We start from the raw sequence: 22,209 nt of genomic DNA, 5'->3' as shown, positions 1-22,209 counted from the left end.
TATAATTAATAATCAGATTTAACTATGTTTAATGGTATGTAGATGGTTAGAGTAAAAGTAAAAAAATAATATTTCAGAACTTTATGCTTTGATCATAAAATATTTTATAGGTTTCTAGTTAAATTCCTTTTCCTTTCCCCTTAAAAAAAATTCTTTTTTGAAGTTTTCTCCTGCCTAGAACTTGATTTCTAATTAAACTTATAAAGTATATTTATTAATTTAAAATAAAAATTATTATACCTTCAAAATTTACCTTTTATTGTGTATTTTTTGTCCGCAACTCCTTGTGACTCCACAGGTGGCACTTCACTTTCAAAGGTCACAGGCATAAATCAATTAATTCTCTTTAATTTCTTGCCACCAATTTGAAACCACAAAAGTTGTTGTTTGTTTTTTTTTTCATCCACTTGTTTCGCAATGGCTTAAACTAGGCACAAGCACACACTTTATTTTATTTACTTTTTGTTGTCATTTGTTACGAAATAGGCTGCAACATTAATCCGCCTGGCAACCTGTCTCTCAATGCGACTTTACACCGAAACGCGCAAACACAACGCGAATGGCAACATGCGACACGACGACTGTTGCTGCTGCTGCTGCTGGATGTTGCCGTTGCTGCCGCGAATGTTGCTGCTGCTGCTGCTCCGACGACGACGTTCGCTTCCGCTGACTTGACGCAAACGACTAAAAAAGGCCACATAAATTTTGATGCACATTCAATAGGCCAGGCAGCAGCAGCAGCAGGAGTCGTACATATACAGTTGAGGGCAAAATAGTAGCAATAAAGTAGCAATTAGAAAAAGGGAATGTTAAAGGGTACATATTTTTAAGGGAATAAGAAATAAAAGAATTTTAAGAGGGTCTTGAAAAAAATAATAATATTCGAAAACCTATAATAAAGTCAAGAAATAAGTAATTGCAATTTGGAAAGTTTTTTCTTAAAAGTTTTCATAGGATTAAAAAATCTGCATATTTAATTTAAAAGTTAAGGTACGAAATGATTTTTCCACTTTTTTTTATAAATGTAATTATTAGTTAATAATAATTATTATTTACAAAAAAATATTTTTTTTTTTGTTTTTCTTAAGCTCTTATTATTTTCACCGCCATTGTGCCTCAGCAACAACAACCGACATTCACACACACACTAGCAACATACACAACACACATACACTCCGTCAGCGGCAACCAGTTTCCTTCCATTCACACGGACATTGTTTGTGGAACGCATGTGGGAAGGCGGCACAATGCGTTCCACTTTCCAGCTTCCACAGGCACATTGCGTTTACGACCTGCCAGCAGCGGTTTGTTATCTTTTATGATAAGGCTAAGACCCGCTTTTTACGATCCGCGTCGAGGCTTCATAATTTTTAATGCGCACTTCTGGCCTGAAATTGATAATTCCCACTATTCCCTCAAATGCTTATGCCTCGCCCCAACTAATTAATTGATGGCTCAATTAGGGTTAGTGGCCAACAGACCAATCACAAGTTGATTTTTACGTTTGTTAACGAGTGTTTGGCAAACGTCTTATTGCAATTATGATTCAGGAGGGGGTTTGCCTTTAAAACAAGTTAAGATGAGAGAAGAGGAATATGCAAGAAAATGTAAATTATTGCATTATAAATAATATTTATTTTATAGATTAAATTGTAATTTCTTTAACTCCCACTTTTCTTGAAATATTTCCTTTTAAACACAACATAAAAACCTACAAATTAGCATCTAAAAAACTCTAAGAAACAGGTAACAATAGTTTTGAAAAATACCTCTTTAAATATTAAAAAACCTTAATTTAAATAAAATAAATTAAGTTACCCTCCCACTGCTTAAAAGTTAAGTACTTCCCCGCAGTTACTGTTAACTAAAGTGGCAACTTTGTCTTGTACCAACACCACACACACCCAAAACCCACCCATTGACGCGGCAGAAAATTAATTAAAAATGCATTAAAAATGTTTGCCCTGCTCATTTCCGTCTTGAGTGAGGAAAACTCCCCATCCCCCCTGCTGCTCCAGCCGGAGAAATGCCAATCGCAGCAAACACAGAACACAGTAAATACCGCGAATACGAGAACTGAAAACTGAGAAAATCCCGCGTCTCCACTTTGGCAAAAGTATTTACAAGCCTCAGTTCGCAGTCGCATCTAAAAATGTTTGGCATCTGCCAACACGCACCACTGAATCAGCAGCAGGAGGAGCAGCAGCAGCAGCAGTAGGAGGAGAAGGAAAATAGAAATACTTTTCCGGGAGGTGGAGGAGAGGAGCCCAGGGAAAATGTTTGGATTTCCAACGTAGCTCATTGCTAGCGTGCGTTGCTGCATTTCAAAAATGATTTGCAATGCGTGGTGCGAGTGGGAGTGAGAGTGGGTGGAGCTGAAACCCGGGGAAAGCGTTGGGCAGGAAGTGGCAGGCGGTTTTTGGTTTTGAGGCTCCTACTAGCCGCGAGATGAACTCCAAGGGCCAGGCGAGCGGAACGATCCGGAGACCGCGGCAGACGGCGTGACTTGGATGAGTTATCGTCGCGACCACGCGTGATTCTTCCGTTTGAACACTAAATATTCGAGTGCACTGAGGGAAAATTCTTTAATTAAGCCTAAAAATATTAAATTACGACTAAAAAAATTTTTAGAAAATTTAAAAAAGGTTGAAAAGATAAGCCCCAGGAAAACCCAAGCTTACAAATTAAATCTTGTTTTTTTCTTATTATCCTGCTACATTTAGTACTTTTTTCTCACAGTGCTTGACTGCGTCTGTGTGCCGCCTGCTGTGTAAACAAAAGGCGTCCATAAAACTGCAACAGTTTTTCATAATTTATGACAAGCGGAAAAAAAAAGCGAGGTTGACTGATAAGCAAACTGGACATGTTGGCACTTTAACGAGTCCAAACCAGCGGACTTTTCCGCCACTCGAAGGGGTTTCCTAAGTCAGCATAAAAAATATCTAAAAAAAATGTATAAAAAAAACTATGGCAACATCTTTAGCTCACGAGCAACAGCAGCCGAAGCCAAACACGAACACGAGCCGGAAACAAGCACGAAGTTGGATTCTAGTTGCTGCTGCTGCTGCTGCTAATGTTGCTATTGTTGCTGGTGTTGCTGATTCTTTAGATGCTGCTGCTGCTGCTGCTGGGCGCCGCATCACTTGGCAGCGTGTTTTTTGTCGCCGCGTCGACGTCAGCAGCAATTCCTGGACACCGGCAACATGTCGCTGGGCCCAAAAGCCGCAATGGAATGGATTCCGCGGTTACTGAGTGTGTTGCCAAGAGATGGCATTGGGAGGGGGGATAAGTGGAAGGGGGGATAAGTGGGAGTGAAGGGTAGAGGGAGGATGAACCAGTTTTTTAAAAATGGAAATAAAGTTTTTTACTTAGAGGCCTACATTTGGGGATTCTTAGAAATAATTCTAAACCTGAAAATATAAATTGTTGTTTTGCATATTATAATTTAATTTGTATTTAATTTCTAATTAATTAAATATTTTATATATTAGTGATTAAACATTGTTTAAAACTACCTTTAATTAATATTTCCTCTTAAAACCAAAGCTGAGTTTAAAATATTCTTTCTTTTTTAGTAAGAATTATAAGTTTAATTTCTATAGAATTAAATAATTAATAAATTAAATTAATTTAAATTTTAATAATCATTAAAAACACCTCTTAACCCTCTTCCTAATTAATATTTTCCTTTTTTTTAACAACGCCTCGTTTAAATTCTTTCCAAAAACCTAGCTTTCAACAATTGATAATTACCTCCCAAAAAAATAGATGCTAATGATTCTCTTGCTAATGAAGTAGCTCCCCGGCCAGCAGACTTCCATTTCCCTCTCCTAATCCCTCCCCCCTCGACTGCAATTTTGACGTGTGCTTAGACAAACTGAGATCTGCTGGCAACTGACAACTGATTTATGGTGTTCACTTCGCTTTCGCGGTGTGACTCCAGTTTTGAGGTTTGGAGCTCTCCGGCAATTTGCATGTGTAATTGCCTCGATTTTGCCCCAGCTTACATTTACATCTTGGCCAGCAAGCAAGTCCAAGTCCCATCCCCCGATACCACAGCTCATTCCCATTGCCACTCCAAGTCCCAGTTACAGACACAGTCCCAGTCCCAGTCCAATTCCAGTTCCAATCGCACTGTCATTAGTTGGCGCAGCTTTTTGACAGCCGCAGAAAGTGGCCCTAGAGTGGGTTTGGGTACTGTGTGTGTGTGTGCTCTTGCTGGTTCATTTATGACATTCGCTGGCTAATTGCTGGCACTGCCACTGCCACACTGAGATGCTGAATAACTGCAAACGTTTCATACGCCCCGTGGGCGTGGCTCGTGCACTTTAAAAACGCATTAAAAAAAGGCAACAATAAATTGAGGGGAAGGCAGGGCATACAGAGGGAGGAAGTGCAACCCAAAAGTGGCACTTGCAAACATGCTTGGGGCGTGACCATATTATGCATCTGGAGACGCAGTTTAAGGCCGGGGCAAACGATTAATGAGGATAGTGGAAGCAGGGCTTGAAAAATGTGAAAATTCAATTAATCAGCAGAGGCAACGGCACTCGAAAACATATAGAAAATTATTGAAAAAACAAAGAAAATAAGTATTTGTTCGAAGGAATTAATAGGAAAACAAGTATTAGTTGTTGGAATGGTTACATAGTCTTTACAAATTTAAGAAATGGTAAATAATTGTTTGAAGTTTTAATATTAAAATAGCTTTAATTTGATAAATTTTTTATATTATTTTTTTCAAATAAATTTTAGTCTTATATTTTTCCCCTTTTTAAATATTATATTATTCTTATTTTTATTATAACTATTTGTTTCTATTATTATTATTAATAAATAAAAATTTAATAATTTAATCTTTTATTTTTCCCTTGTTTAATATTTTATTATTGATATTTTTATTATTTTGTTATTATTAATATATTTTTTTTCCTTTTTTTTTAATATTGTTAATTTTATTCTTTATATTATTATATTATTTTCAGTGCCTTGCTCAGGTTATCTTCAATATAACACTTTTACCTGCTGCTTGTTGGCCAAGATAAGATCAAAGATCACTGAGCAAGTTCAACTCGCCGAGGGTTTCGTGTTGCCATTGTGTTGCTGCTGTTGTTGTGGCTGCTGCTGCTGCTGCTTCTGGTGTTGCTGCTGCTGCTGCGCTTTTTGTGTTGCTGCTGTTAGTGGCACGCGCGTTGCCACTAGGCTTTTGGGCAGGTCAAAAGCGTGCACAGCTAAAATCGGTAGCCATGATAAATGTGGCCCCTAGAATCAACCAACATCTACTTGTGCCACACATTGTTGCTTCGGTGTCAAAAGTTGTTGCTGTGTGTATTGTTGATGCTGCTGCTGTCCCTGTCCCTTGTTGCATCTTTGGCTGAGACTGGATGAGGCTGCCCCTTTGCTAATGTTGACAATTTAGCACAAAATTTGTATGCCATGTTATTAAGAATTTGCAACGCTTTCATGCAACATTTGCCGGGGCAACAATTAGCTGTGTTTATAATTGGGGACGTGATTGCTGTGGTGTCGTTTTCCCCTTGCGGCTGTGGGACCTCTTCCCTTTTTTTATTCTTTATGGTTTTTTGGGGGAAACGTGTTTGAACGCTATAAATCAATTTGGCACAGGGACGTCGAAGGATGCATGCAAAAATGAGTCCGAATCGAATGAAGAATGCCCTTAAAGCCCAGGAATGTTAAGGGTTTAAGTTTTTAACCAGGGAATTTGGTTTATTCAAGGATTCAAAAAAGGAAAACCTACAAAAACTATAATGATAAACACAGAAGATGACAATATAATATCTATTATCTAAATGTTCAGCCTTTAATTCATGTAATTTAATATATATTCTTTATTCTAATTCAAGCTTTTAAACTATAAAAAAAAGTAATAAGAGGTCAATTATTACTTTTTTTTATAGTTTAAAAGCTTTAATTACAAAATCTGCTTTATATTTTCACTAAAACTTTTACTCTCTCTCTCGCTAAAGCCAAAATTGAAATCACATAAAAGAAATAATAAGAAAATATAAGCCAAAGCGAATTAAAATTTTATCGACAACAAAGTTGCGGTCCGAACGGCAATAAAAATTGTTACGCTGATGAACGACATGACACCAGCAGCAGCAGCAACATCAGCATCAGCATCAGCAGCAGCAGCAGAGCGGTAACTACACCAAAAACATGCGGCAACAGCAACTGATCGACCGCAGGAACAAGCAACAGCAACAAGAACGGCAGCAACATTGCCACTCAGTGAAAAGCAGGGGCGGATTTAAGGGGATATTTTGGGGGTTAAATATAAAACAGATAATTTACAGAACAATTAAATACGAAAAAGAGTAACACAAAAATAGGTTTAGGCTTAAAATTATTAAATTATATTCAAAGAAGGTGTGTAAAAATATTCTATAAAATAAATCTCAAAGAAAACAGAAAACAATAATTTAGAAAATAATTATAAACGAGAAACGGTAACACAGAAATTGGTCTAACCTTACAATTATTAAATATTATTCAAAAGTGTGTGCAAAAATATTCTAGAAATTTATATTCTTTACAGAAAACTTAACACAATGATTTATTTAAAATAAAATGGTATTATTAAATGCCTTGTTCATTAATTTCAAATCCAAAGAAATTTCTGTGGCAACCCTGAATTATTATTATTTTTATACCCTTGCAGGGTATTATAATTTCAGTCAGAAGTTTGCAACGCAGTGAAGGAGACGTTTCCGACCCTATAAAGTATATATATTCTTGATCAGCATCAACAGCCGAGTCGATATAGCCATGTCCGTCTGTCCGTCTGTCCATCTGTCCGTCTGTCCGTCTGTCCGTCTGTCTGTTTCTACGCAAACTAGTCCCTCAGTTTTAAAGCTATCTGAATGAAACTTTGCATAGAGTCTTCTATATACTCTCACTGCTATATATGTCGGAACGGGCCGGATCGGACGACTATATCATATAGCTGCCATACAAATGTTCGATAAATTTTTCGAAAAAAAATGATAACTTTGCTGTTTTTTAACATTTTTGCACCATTTTTTAGATATGGCCATTCTATATTATTTCTGAATTTTGGTAAAAATTTTATGAAAATCGGACGACTATATCTTATAGCTGCCATTGAAACGATCGGGAAATTAATAGGAAACAAATTATAACTTCGTTGTTTTTCAACGTATTTTCATCTACTCTGAGATATAAGCTTATTTTATTATTGTAGAATTTTGGTATAAATTTCATGAAAATCGGACAACTATATCATATAGCGGCCATAGGAGCGATCGGTAGATGTAGAGAAAATGTAAAGGTGTGAATGTAAAACTGTAACTGTCAAACTGTAAACATTATAAGTATAGTTGAAATGTAATGAAATAATATCTGCAAGGGTATACAAACTTCGGCGTGCCGAAGTTAGCTTCCTTTCTTGTTTTTTTTTCACAAATTAAAAGAATTTTCAAATATAACACAAAATATCGTTTAAAATTAGTTCATATAAATGGCAAAGCTCCTAAACCTTAATTTTTCTTTGAATAAATTTTTTAAAATAGTTTCAAAAACCCCCCTTTCTCAGTGACTCCGTCCCTGGTGAACTGCATCGCAAAATTCTTTTCTTTATTTATTTTTTTTTTTCGGTTGTTTCAGAGCTCCACTCTCGTACTTTGGTTTTTGTTGGTCTTCCTGCTAAACTCAAAATGAGAAATTGCTGCCGCTGGTGCAATTTTCATGGTTGACCTCATTTTGTGTTGCCGCTGTTGACTTTGTGGAATATTTTGCGGCAGCAGCGCATCATGTCTGGGCTGTCAGTCAGTCAGTCAGTGAGTGAGCGAGTGCGTCAGCCCGCCTGTCCCTCTGGCCAAAGAGCGAGTTTCGAACTGGATGTGAACTCTTGTCAGCGCCTGTGACAATTTGTCGCTAAACAATTTTTGCGGACGGCCAAAAGTTGACGTGGTTGTTTATGTTCAGATGCTGATGCCGATGTTTTTGGGGCGAAAATTCAATAAATAACAATGTAATTATATACAGGACCCAGGCCAAGTTGCTAACTCGATTCCAGGATCCGGTAGTTATCGTCGTCACAGGAAAGCAACAAAAGGAGCTGGAGCTGGAGCTGTATCTGCATGTCTGGCCCCGGGTCAAATTGCCGTTAATGTGCCAAGTCAATATTTGCCAACACTCCGACATCAAAGCAAAAGCAAAGAGGCTACAGGATGTGTGTGTGTGTGTGTATCCTTGCTCCTGCCACCTGTCCTGGGTCAACAACGGCCTCGCAAAGTGCGTGCCGAGATATGTATTCCCCCATTTTAACACCTTTTTCAATGCTTCAACCTGGCGGCAGACAGCGTCGTCATAAAAATCAGGTGCGGCATATTAGGGGACAGCCAGGTGGACATGGACATGGACACAAAGTACCCATGGAGCACGTCAATGGGAATTTGAAAATGGCAAAATCTAGAGCGAAATGCTGTGTCCTGTAAACGCTTTGTTTACAACGATATCCATGATTTCTCTTTGCACTGAGAGAAAAGATGCACTTTTAAGGGAAAGTTAAATAATAATAATTTTATTATTATTATTTTTCTATTTTATTCCATTAAACCTTTTATAATCTCTTGAAAATGCCACCGAAAAAGGCCAACGCATTTATGGAATTCGTCCACGAGAGGCGTCTGACCAACCCCGAGCGCCGGGCATGTCCTTGCCGGAGTCTGTTGATCGTTCTGGTGAAATTTGGAAGCTAAGCTCCCAAGGATATGCTGGATTCGCGGGATTTCAGGCGGTGTTCTTGCAGCTAATGACCAAGGAAGAACGCACTCCATATGTCAAAGGCCAGAGCATCAACCTGCAAATTCGCGGACGTCCTGACCATCATGTGTGATGACCTGAACACCTGTTCACCCTTGTGAAACAACTAAATATCAGTAACCCCATTATATCTTCGCACAAATAAACAATTTATACATATATTTTGTATATATTTCTTAAAATCTCACCCATTTTTTCGAGTGTTTTTGGGGGAAAGCAAGGGCCCAGAGCCCGAGTCATGCCAGTCATTCATCGACTGCTGTCCATGGCTTGGCCATAAGATAGATTTGACGACGTGTTTTCCCCCTAGTGTTCGGCATGGAACATTTCGCAGCATGCTTACTGATGCGATCTTTGTTTGTGTCTCGTGCTTTGCCTTCCATCCATCCAGAGGAAAATAGCAGGAGCATTTTCCCTCCTTTCCACAGTTGCCCAGTTTTTGGATTTCCCCTTGCAAAATGCTTGGAAAATGTGCACAATTTTCACATCCGGTGTCACATTCGATTCAATTGAGATTTACCTGAACGTGACTAAAATACGCAAATTAAAAAAGCTTCACGTTCCAGAATCTGACTGTGTGTCTGTGTGTGTGCGCAGGTTACCATGTTAACAACATTTACCCAACTCTATAGCCGAGATTTTTTATGTTTTGGGGCTTCCCCTTTTTGGGATTTTGTGGAAGGAAATCTTGTGTGAATTTTTTTCTGGGTGTCTGTCTGCTGCTGCTGCTGGCTGGTTGTTATCATTTGAATAAATTGCCGCTAGACGGAGCAGATGATTGGATAATGCTGATCCGTTTAGGCAATGAATTAATCAAATGCCGGCTTATTTCATAACCCACTGAATGTGTGGATACTGATTATCTCCTCTCATAGAAGCTGCCAACTTAATTAAACAACTAATTGCAATTTTAGCACGGCTCGGAATGCAATTAACCATCATTGATTGGCTGGCCAACCGCCCAAAAAATAGCCAACAAATAATGCAAAATAATTTCAACGAAATGATGTGAAAAGTCAATGCCGGAGGCCAGTCCATGAATCGATTAATGTGCCAAAGTGTTGTGTAAATAAAATCACCAAATAAAATACGCGGCCAAACAAAACCTAGTCAACTATATATAAAGTATTTATTTGTTTCCACATATTTGCTGGCATTTTAAAGTCACAATTTAAGCGCAGTATGGTTTTTCGGTGAGCTTTTGCAGCGGTTTTTTTGGGGAAACACGCGTGAGTGGCCTTTGTTTTGGGTTCGTTGGGGAATTAGCAACGCATCGCCAGCTGAATAATCGCATTAAAAAGGGGAAACAGACCATAGAATACCCAGAATATTGCTAGAAGCAACTCTAGGGTTTATTTGAAGATATATTTATAGTTCAACCCACTTAGACTTTAATATTTAATTTTTTCAATATTAAATAAAACCCTTTATTAACCCTTAAAATTCACTAAATTATAGTTTAACTCCTCAATTCCGTCTTGGGGCTTTAACCTTTAATGGCGCCAACTTCAAAGTGACAATAATTTGGCCATTAAGCCGCTAACTGAGACAAGACATCCACCCTACCTACCCCATCCCCAAAGTCTGCTCATTAAATTGGCTTGTCATTTAATTGTTCTTCTTCTGGCTTTCATGGCCACGCATCAAAGGAGGAGCTGGCCCTCTGCCTTCCCGCTTGCAGTTTTTGGTGCATTGCCAATTGTCATAATGGCCGAGACGGCGCTGGCCAAGCTGGCAATTATGAGTTAAGAGTTAAGAGGAATCACTCCGCCAGACCAGTCCAGACCCGGACCAGGCTGGGGCCCATTAAAAAAAGAAATGAGCAGCCCGGAGACGCACACAAAGTTTCTTCTGTCGAGAATGGGGGCCATAAAATTAGTCGTGGCCAGGAAAGTGCATTTGCTTGTGGCCAAAAGGAGGGGAGATGCACTGCAATGCTAGCGGGTGGAAGGACAACTGGAGTACAGTGGTTAGAAATGGAAAAAAAGGGTTAAGAAATAGGTTTTTAAATTGGTAAGATGGAGTATAAAGGATCTTTGTAATGGTTGCAAGCCAAGGGAATTCCTTTTGGAATTAAAAATATAATATTCTTGACATTTTTCTATGTTATTGGGTTTCAGTCATATTTCAACCCACTGTGCGGCCACCGCAAAGCTTCAGAAATTGCTGCACATCGTCCGCATCTCGTAAACGCTCAAATGGAATGGAATGGAATGGACAATTTAAATGCAGCATTGGGCTATTGACACGCCCCCTCAATGGGCTGCCAACGGAGGCCACTTGAGGGGGAAAGGGCTTAAAAGCCGGCCAGAAGAGATGATGGAAAAAGGGGGGAAAAATGCGTGATTTAAAATGGTTTTTAAGAGCAGAACAGAGCAGAGAGAGACTTCCAGGAGAGATATATGCGCTAAATGATGACGGTCATATGTCAAACGGTTAACTGGACCGTAAAGCAAAGAAGTGCAGCTCTTACAGGTTTCAAAATGAGAGCAGGGTAGAAATCCCCTCCCCTGACACTTAAATGATGCAAATCTAAAATCTGTTTAAAATTATGCCACCTCTCTTAGAGAAGTGAGAAAAATTTGTGTGGCAAACAACACACACAGGAGGAAACTTTTACAATCTGTCAGATACTAAAGCTGCAACTTCAATCAAGCCGGACAAGTTAATTGAATTTTGCCACACAGCTCAAAAACTTTACACGCATGTGTGCAGTGAGCAAAATATATAGTTTTTACCAGTTTCAAAAATAAAAAGTAAGGGAAAAAAATATTTAAATTAAATATCAATTAGATTTTATATAAAATATGCTTTATATGAACCATAAAAATAAAGTTAACCTTTTTAAAAGCATTTATAAAGTTATTGTTGCTACATTTTCATGAAATTTTTCCCTTCAGTGTACACTTTCTGCCACAAAATGCACATGTTCATTTTATTTTGAATTTGTTTTCAAGTGTTTTCGAAAAATGTTTGACACTGGAGTTAGAGGGGCTTGAGCATTTTGCATATCTCTCTGATATTTTGCATATTGGTCCGGAGAGGAGAGCCAGAGAAACTTTTTGACTTTCTGCCACAGCAACTGTATTTCAAGTGACAGTTTCCGGACAGTTTTCCAGGGGGGTTGGCAAGGACGTGTCATGAATTCATTTTGCATTTTGCATTTTGCATACATTGCCAGTCAGGGATCAAATTTGCTTTGGCATCATCATCATGGGCACACACCCTTGCAAATCACTCTTTCTGTCTGTCTGTCACCGAAATCATATTTCAATTAATGTTAATGTCAATTAATTAATGTTAATGTTCGAAAACAGAAAATTGAACACCCGTAATAAACGAAATGATTACACAGAGACCCTCTCCCAGGGTGTATATACAATTTGCCACTGATTGGCCCTGAACAATGGTTTGTCCCTCGAAAATAGTAAAGTTCGGTGGCCCTCAATATCACATTTTCAATCTATTAACAGACACAGAGACTCACCAGTCGGAAAGCTTGATTAAAAACACCTCCCAGTCCCCAGTCCCCAGTCCTGCCATCGAATCCTTTGGATAACGCGTGAAAAAGTAGCGACAGCCGTTGTCCCGTCACAGGTTAATTTCGCATGCAAATAATGTCACGTGTTGTGTCGCATTCGCTGAATGAACTTGATTAAAATTCAATGCGACGTTAATTAAATTTACCCAATGCAATTGCCAGTCACTTTTTCCATAGCTTCGGTGGCTTCATTTAAAGTAGTTAGCCTTAAAGTGTTGGATTCTGTCTCTTAATTTTAAAAATTTACACAAGGCTTTGGGTTATAAAATAAGCACCGAAGACTTGGATCCTGTTATGTTAGGTAGAAATGTTGATTGCTGCATTGTTTTTATTAACGAAAAATAAAAATCTAGAGTATCGAAGAATAATATATATCTTCGTCAATTTCTCTTTTCTAATTCATATATTTCTTGAAAGAAACAAAGAAGTTTATTTGCTTTAATTCTTTATTCATTTAAATTTTTAAATTAAGACATAATTGCAACGGAACCCTTCTCCTGGGCAACCTATATAATATACGATAATATAATTAGCTTTTAAATCATTTATTTATAAATAAATAATATGTTATGCTTACCATAAGGTTTTTCCATGGCAATACTAAGAAATGCAACAAATGTGCAAAATAGGACAAGACACTTCATCGCGATCTTGATTTTTGCGTTAAGTTGACTTTACTTTTCAGCTGCCTTGTAAGGATTGATTTTTTAATCCGAAGTCTCCTAAAAGACCATTGTATAGATTTTAACTGTAACTAATTGTTTAAAATATGTATCGAATTAAATTTAGCATGGGTCTTTGATTTACTTAACTAGCATAAACTGATATGTGTATTAGATATAAGACATTTATAATTTGTATTATTATAATTATAATATAAGTATTATATTCTTAGTCAGAAGTTTGCTACGCAGTGCTATTTAAACCAAAATGTTTATTGATATTACAGTATATTCATACTCATTTATATTTTATTCCCTTTTCTAATTTATTTATTGGTTTAAGGAAACAAAATATTTTATTTTAAGTAAGAAAATCCTTTAATTTGATAGATTCGGATTTCAGGAGCACCGGAACCTTTCAGGATCGCAATCTATAGATAATATAATTAGCTTTTAAATCATTTATTTTTAATTAAATAATATGTTACGCTTACCATAAGGTGGCATGGCAATACTAAGAAATGCAACAAATGTGCAAAATAGGACAACACACTTCATGGCGATCTTGGGGACAACTGTTTTTCAATTTGAAAAACTTTAAAACAAGGTAAACTTGAAACCGTAGTACAGATTTGATCTGTAACTGTAACTAAAATTATCATGCTTATTTTTACACTTACGAATTTCGGAATGTCAAAGAGAGAGAGAGTGACCTTGAAACCATAGTTCACATTTGATTTGTAACTAATTTTGGAATATCTAAAGCTAATAAAATTATTCTGGTTGTCCTTCAGGAACTTTTAAAAGTATCCTTGTATTTCTAAGATCTTTTTCCAGTAACAACCCCGGTGTTCACCTCCTTGTCGGTAAGCCACCTCTCACCTTAGCCTTGGTGCGCACAGGTCGTATGAGCAATCGGCACATAAATTACCCAGCTAACTTTGCAAGGACTCACCCGGTCCCGGAATTCCGGTGCATTGTGTGGCTTCCAGCGTCGCCGCCGCCGCCGCCAAGTCTAGACAAAGCAATCATAAATAATTTCTGCATAAAGACGTAATAATTTGCCTCAACTCTTTGCTACCTCTGGAGGGTATTTCTTTTCCTGTTCAAATATTTTGTTATTAAATGAAATTGCAATGTTTGCTGCTGACCACTTTGGCGGTGGTTGCTCCTGGCGGTTTGGGGTGGCGGTGGGGCCTTCGAATTGCTGCTGCTCATTATGATTGCAACCAGGGATATTCCCCATCATCAGCATCGTATCGTATCGTTTCGTATCCCGCCGCATTCTGTATCCTGTATCCTGTGTGCTCTCTCCTGCTCGTCTGGGAATTTCATTTCTGGGCAATGGCTGTGCTGTGGGGCGCTTTTCACTTTTGCGTTTTGTGTTAAACGTTTTTATGAATTGTTTGTCCGTCTGCTGGTCCTCCTCCTGCTGTTGTTGTTCTCGTTGCCATTGTTGTTGGTCTTGGGTATTGTTATTATGCGGTCAGGGGCTGAAACTAGCTGTGGGCCAAAGGTCAGGAGGAAGCAGAGGGTGTGAGAGCGGTCAACAATGCGTTGGTTATACACTACCTCTGGGGGGGAGAGTATTGATTTTATCAAGAGTTTTGTTACAAAAGTAGTTTAATAACTTATTATTTCTTGAATACAGAAATCAAAGTGCTTTTAGGGAGTTTATAAAAGCCTTTGTTCTTATAATTTACTACATTATTTTAAAATTTTAAACATATTTCTTATATTTTCAAAGAGTATCCCCTCTTTCATAGGTCCTTTTAACAACCTTTTCCCCCTGCTTTTACGGACTACGCTCTGGGACCCAGTTGGCCATGTTTGTTTGGTGCTGGACAACGCAGCCATTTAATGAAATTTTAAACATTTTTGTGTTCTAATAATGAAATGCTTATGGTTGGTCTGCTCGTGGCCAAGAACGTGGGTTTCTCTACTCCACTCTACCCCAATTATAGCTTCAAGGAATTGAAGTGAGAAAATTGCCGGTGATTTATGGAAAAGTAACTCGACCAAACTGAAGAGAACTCGTTAAAAGTTAGGTGGGAACGAAAGTGTTTTGGTGAAAAGTTTTCCATAAATAATGCGCTGCTCAATATTAACAAGCCACGGTGACGGTGATGGTGATGGCGATGGCGACTTAAAAGTTTAGCTTTCTGCCATAAACAAAGTGCCAGACACCTCTCAGACCCCGTTTAGCCACCTTCAAACAGTTATTTCGCTGTTGTTTTCAAGTTGTCAACAGTTTATTGATGTTGCACTGCAAAAAAATATGTCTCGGAATATAGTAAAATAATGTAGAATTGATTTGATTTGATAACTTTAAATTTTAGCTAGAAAAAACCCCCTTTTTATTCCCTGTGCAAGCCACAAAAGGCGACATAAATAATCAAAGGCGAAAAGCTTTTCCGAAAGGCAAATGGAAAATGGCAAAATAATTTCCACTAAAAGGTCGTGATGTTGCCTCTCCCCGCCCCCCGTGAAGTTGCCGCGATTGTCGCCGCGGGCATTCGTCTTTCATATCCGGACTCGAGCTTCCGTTAACGAAAAGGGAAATTGATTTTGGCTCTGGCTTAGGGGGAAAACCATTCAAAATGTTAATTAAGTGTCTAGTTTAAGAGCGAAGAACCAGAGTTGGCTATGAAATATTAAGCAGGCCGCCAGCTCATCACAGAGGATATTCGCTTTCTACTCAAGGACAGGCTCTAGTAACCTGAATAAAGGTCTATGTATATCTACCACATATATATAGTATATATCCCCACCCACCCACATATGTGCGCGAGTAGTTAATTAACTGGTGTTGAAACTAGGCAAACACACAGGCACACACACACACCACCAACGATAACGGTTGAAAAATGTGACTTAATGAAGTGCGAAATATGTGTAGATTTCTATGGGGTAATGAGGCAGCAGCATCTAGCATATCTGATGTGTGTCATAACATCCTTGTGGCTCATATCGGGTGGGTAGGGGATATCCTGGCTGCTGCTTTAAGGCTGACTGAGTGCTTCAAGTGGTTTTAAAGAGGCAAAGTTCTAGGACTTTTGGCTAGAAAATCTCTTTAAATACGAATTAACTTTATAAGGAATTTAAATTAAGAGAAACATTCGTGTTTTATTCTAAAGTTTCCTTCATCAACCTATTTTCCAGGGTATCCTTAAACTCCTGTGGCTCTCACACACAATTTTCCTTCTCTAAATACAAATTAACTTTATAAGGAATTTAAATATAGTTAAAGACCTGTTTTTAGTTATTTTTTCTTAAGTTTTTTCTAAAGTTTCCTTCATTAACTTAATTTCCAGGGTATCCTTAAACTCCTGTGGCTCTTTACACACATTTTTCCCTCTTGGTTGCCATGTCTCTGTTGTTTGTTTTTCTTATTTTTTGGGGCATCTCGCCACTGTTGCTGCTCCATTCGCCCCCCAAATCGAAGCTATAAAAGTAATTAAGATAACGACTTTTGTGCCATACCCAACCCCCTGATCACTGGGATGATATGTATCGTGTATTTGCTTTATAGCCAGAGTTTTACAATATTTCCTTTTTTGGCTCAATGCCCTCGAAGCATCCCCTCCTTCCACCTTTTTCGCTCTTTTCCAGCCTTGGAGCTTCGAGCTTCCTGTTGTTTGTGCAATTTTCTTGAAATTTCATTTCTTAACTTTTGCCGGCGGCCTTTGAGACTGTAAATCATGTGAGGGGAGGTGTGGGTGAAGTCAATGCCATGTGTTACTGTTGCTTTGAGGAGTACGAGGAGTAGGAGGAGGAGGCTGCTCCTTTCCACTAATTGTTTGCCTGGCCACAGGGGCAGCTGCTGCTGGAGCAGAGAACATATCGATAAATTAACAAAATTAAAAGATAAAAGTTTAGAGCCCAGGCACATGTCATTAGGCATGTGTATGCGAGGATTTTGATTTATTTCAACGGCAACAAAAGGGAAACGGACAATTATTTTTGGGGATGCAAATCATGAAAGCCTCATTATCGGTTAAAGATAATATTTCGCCAGCAAACAGGGGTGGCATTATAATTAATTAATTCCGAGAAAACTCTTGCCAGAAACCATACGAAATTCAAGTTGAGAAGGAAATATTTGCCCAGCAATTAGAAAAGGAATTTAAATTCAGAAAGCTTTTGCTGAAAATCATATTATAAGAGGATTATTATGTATGAGGGAGTATGTCAAGTAGAAATTGAACAATAGATTTAAATTTGGAATTCATTAAGATGTATAAACTTCTTGAGATAGGAATTTGTAAAGCAATTACAATGAATTTTGAGCAAGCTTGAAGTAAAGCTTAACTCTTGGTACGTTATTTAATTATAAATTTTAATTAAAATCAAAAACTTCTGAATACTAAATGCTGCTTAAAGTTAAAATGTGTATTTAAGCTTTCAATAAAATCCAATTTTGTTATAATTTTCTATTCATTTAAATACTAAAGTGCTTTCCACAAAAAAGCCTTTACAATTTAGGTCAATTATCTCTTTAATTGCTTCTGTTTGTTTTCCTAAATAGTTTGAGAGAGAGTTGGGGTAATTATTGTGACACAAGCAGCATTTGTTTACAGGTCAATATTTACACAAAACCCATACAATAAGTGTGCAAATATATAGAATTAATTTCAAGAAAATGTATTAAAGTAAATTCCCCTAAAAGGTGATTTCCCTGCTGCATTTAATATGCACTTGGGCGAAAGCCAACTGATTTTCTGTTTTATACAGTTTGTGTGCCACAAAGCCACCCACTTACCGCTCTAAAAAAAAAATCTAAAAAAAAAGAAAGAAAGGAAAGAAGGGAAAACCCTGCGTTCCATACCCTTTTTAGAACCCTGGGGCAGCTAAACAATTGAGTGCACTTTGCACTGCTTGTTGCATACTTTCTGGCTTTGCTGTCGTCGCAGGATCACGTAGAACAGAACAGGATAAGGATAAGGCTAAGTCGGGCAGTCAGTCAGCCACAGGCACTGCGTTATCCCTTTTCCTTGTGCGTGCCCCTGCTGACACAATTTTTTACACTTCTTTCTGGGACTTGCATCATACTCGGGTCACGGCTCGTTGGACACTCGAGTGCCACATAATTTCCGCCATACTGCTAGAAGCTGGTGGTTTAACAAGAGGCACTTCAAGAAAATAGAAGTAATTTATTATATAAACTCTTAAATGTTTCTTTGTTCAAACTTTATAATTCATATCCTAAACAAAGCTCATCTTTTAATAGAAACAAATTCCAACTTTAATTCTAACTTCAAGTCTAAAAAATTCCTCTATTTTCCCTCAGTGCATTCTTCTATATTCTAGCTCTCCGTCTTGCCTTGTTCTGATTGCATTACCAACGACTGCAAGTTCGAAGCTGTGCCTGATTGAATTTTCTCCTCAGCTTGGCCACTATTTTCCATCATTATCGGGGCAGCCAAAGGATGTGGCTGGGGGATAGGGATATGCGGCTGTTGATGTGGATCTGTGGGATCTGCTTTAAGCGCATTAAGAGGCAAACGCAGGCCAATGCAGAATGTCGAATCGGAAATGCGTGCTAATTAAAAGGCAAAACATTTATGCAATGCCAGACTGCCGGCATCCGGAGCAACAAAAGGAGTACAAAGGCAACGGCGGCCGTCATGGCAACACATGCTCCCAGCTACCAGCTCCCAGCTACCCGTACATTTTCCCCTTTTTCCCTGAATAAATCCCATATAAACAGAAGATAATCCAGGCAACATCATTGCAAATGCCATTCATCGCTGGGGGTCCTGTCCTGTCCTGCTTTCCTGCTGTTGCTCCTCTTTCTCTGTGTCTCTTCCTATCCCTCAGCTCCTTTGAATCTCTTTCCTCTGTGCATCCTGAATGATTGACCATTCATGGATGCACTCGTCCTCGATTATTGATTTTCCCCCAGGATTCCCGATTCCCGATTCCGATTTCGATTCGGATTTGAGTTCGGGTTTGGGGTATTCAAATAGAAGAGCTCTTTTTGTAATTAGCTGCGGGTTAAATAAGGTGGTAAAAGGTGGCTGAGGATGTGAATAGGGCCAAATGAATGGCTGGTTAATGAGGTCGGTCCAAAGGCAAATGTAATCAAATTGCAGGGATCAAAGGAGTTGCCATTCAAACTGACAGGATAAACAAATTATATATTGTGTACTCATAGAAGAACAGACTTTAAAATTAATAATATTATTAATACCAAAAAAGAATTGAAGGTTAAAGAAATATTTAATTAATAAAAATATGTTCTTTGGGCTAAAAGAAAGCTTAAAATATTGTAAAAGGTTTATATTATTTAGCGAATATTTAACTATTTTATTCGTAAAACCCCTTAGACATAAATATAAAGTTATAGAATATTTTAAAAATATTAAAATCTATTTTAAATATTGTTAGATATATGAAATTTCCTCTCTTCTCACCTCTATAAGCACTTTAATTTTACCCTCACTTTCCAATTTAAATTCTCTAAAATTCTAAATTGTTTTGTTTAGCTGTTTAACCCCAGACTAATTTCCATTTAATTAATTTACCTACCGCATGGACTCATTGTTTGCTTTTACTTTTTCCCCGGACACCATTTTCGAATGCTTACTCTGGAGTTATTGCAACCATTTCGTAATTAGTGAGGCATACACACAAATGAAAATGAAATTTACAGGGCGACAGACACACACACACACACTCCCATTCGCTCCTTTTTCAACTGTCAGCATTGAAAAGCTAAACAAACGGGTGTAAAAATTATGCAAACAGTTCAAGTGAAAGGTGGGGAATAGAAATAAAATGAAAAAAGGTAGCATACATTGCAGATGAAAGCACTTCATTAGCGAGAATGCTGAATGTTTATTTTTCACATATGCCTGGACATAGAGAGCTATAGCATCATTTTTTTACTTTAAATGGGAATTTCATTACTTGAAAGTTGGAAAAGTGAAAAGGGGGAAAAGGTTTCGAAAGGGACAAAGAGTGGACTTAGTGCGGTTAGAATCGGAAAATGTCAGCTAAAAATATTAAATGCTCAAAAACGGACCGCAAACGGACGAATAGCGGAATAGTATGGCGATTTCTCAGGATTACACCCGATAATAATATCGTAAAAGGTCCGCAATCGAAATCTTATTCGGATTCCGAAAATTATATCATTTTCTGGCACAAAATCCATGACAGGTGATAAACTTTATTATCGTTTATGAGCCTGAATCGGATGTTTTGTCCGCTTGAAACCCGCAAAACTATCGTTTTCAATATCATAAACGAACGTTTTTGTTTGCTGGGTAGGAACTCAAGATTAATACAAACTGAGATGTGGTTTTAGGACACAATAATATTATGGAAGATATATATTTCCCATTCAGGGCGGTCAATATTCTATACAATATTATCTTCCAAAATGGAAAATGCAATCGATAGCTTCATTGAAATATTCCCCCATTTCTCAGTCTCTCCAATTTCCAGCCAATTAACGATTTAAATCGAAATGAAACGATAACCGCTTATATAAATATATAAATAAATAAATAAACTAAGGGCAAACCAATCCCCGTGGCTTAATTTATTGTCATAATTATAACATTTTCCATTTTAATTCATTGTATTCATTTCGATTCGCTTATTAATGTTGTAACGTTATTAATGCTGTCAGCATTTCCATTTATTTGTAATTTGTTTGCAAATGTTTTTAACCCGGACTCTCGTTATTGTTAATGGCCTTTTGTTTTATGCCCCTGGGGTTATGACCCCGTCTCTGTCCGCCTGTCATTGCGAATATTTGTAGTTTATATTGAAATATATATATTTTATTCACTTGCCTGCCAATTGTTTGCCCCTTTATTTGGCTTGAGCCAACAATATCGAATATCATTTGCAGTCGTTGAAAAACTGGTTCGCTTTTTCCCAGCGCAATTAACCCGGAAATTATTTAGCGGTCTTGTTGACATTTGGGAATATTGGTGGACAGATACTGGATATGTTTTTTATTAAAACGGGATTAATTAAGTTGGGTTTCCATATTTATTTTGTTTTTATATTTTTTTTAAGGATTTCTTGCACTTTAAATTGATGCCTGCTTTTGGGGATTACTATGCAGCGAGGTTGTTGTGAAAAATAAAAGCATACTTTTTGTCTTTTTCAGTAACTTTTATCTTTTACCTCTTGTAAATGGTACATAGTTTTGACATGGACAAAACGTGAGCTGGTAAGATGTATGCTTAAATTATTTAGATACAAATGTTAAACCATTAGTTACAGTTAAAATCTGTACTAAGGTTTCAAGTTTACTTGGCTTATGGTTTTTCAAATTGAAAAACAGTTGTCGCCAAGATCGTCATGAAGTGTGTTGTCCTATTTTGTACATTTGTTATATGGCTTAGTGTTGCCATGGGAGCACCTAAGAGTAAGTATAACATATTATTTATATTATTATTAATTAAAAGTTAATCATATTATCTGTATAGAGTGCGTAGACACCAATGGGAATCCTACTGTGTGCCCGAGACGCTGTCCCCCTGCAATATGCGATTTACATCCTTTTTTCCCTCGTTAAGGTTAAAAACAAGAATAACAATAATTATGTTTCTTTATGTATGTATATGAATCATAAAAAATAAATTTAAAAATGTATAAATACCGTTGTTAATTATAAACCTTTTGGGTTAAACTTATTAACCTTGGAAATAGCTTGTAAGAATTAATGTGACAAATAAAATTAAAAAGATCTGTGCTTAATTTAATTTGATAAAAATGTTAAACAATTAGTTACTAGTTTGTGTTCTTCTTATATTAGCAAGTCTTGCTATGGCATCGTCATACCAGGGTATGCAATAAATCTGATGTCAAGAATTGTTTAATAAAGACTTTGGTTTGCTTTCTGGTCCTTAATTGCCCCCATGGTGATTGTATCACAGGTTTAGGTATGCTAAGAAATCTGATGTATAGTATTTTAATGTTTTTATTTTTATGTTTTCTTATAGATCGGGGTCATGGTCGTCCTTCAATATGGATTTCTGAATAACTAACTTAAAATTGTGTTTTTATTTCTCGTAAAGAAAAAAAAATATTCAGCAAATAACTTTTGTATTCAACATAACAGGATCTGAGTCATTGGTGGTTATTTTATTATCTTGTGTAAAATGAAAATTAAAATAATACCCTATAAAAGAGAAATAAATAAAATATTTAAAAAATTTTAATTAACCTTGGAAA

The 22,209-nt window shown here is 37.3% G+C and overlaps 1 protein-coding gene and 1 long non-coding RNA gene across 2 annotated transcripts in view; one reads left to right on the top strand and one right to left on the bottom strand.

Annotated features, from left to right (window-relative positions):
• The window catches only part of Egfrap (EGFR adaptor protein), an 88,721-nt gene that overhangs the window by 21,723 nt on the left and 44,789 nt on the right, over positions 1–22,209 (bottom strand). The window lies entirely within an intron of this gene.
• On the top strand, positions 21,255–21,992 carry LOC108071619 (uncharacterized). The gene is made up of 3 exons (XR_001770591.3): positions 21,255–21,400; positions 21,462–21,820; positions 21,978–21,992. It is a non-coding gene; the product is annotated as an uncharacterized lncRNA (long non-coding RNA).

This window comes from Drosophila kikkawai, chromosome 3L (assembly GCF_030179895.1).
Source record: "Drosophila kikkawai strain 14028-0561.14 chromosome 3L, DkikHiC1v2, whole genome shotgun sequence".
Classification (NCBI taxonomy): domain Eukaryota; kingdom Metazoa; phylum Arthropoda; class Insecta; order Diptera; family Drosophilidae; genus Drosophila; species Drosophila kikkawai.
This window is presented reverse-complemented; position numbering and strand designations above follow the sequence as displayed.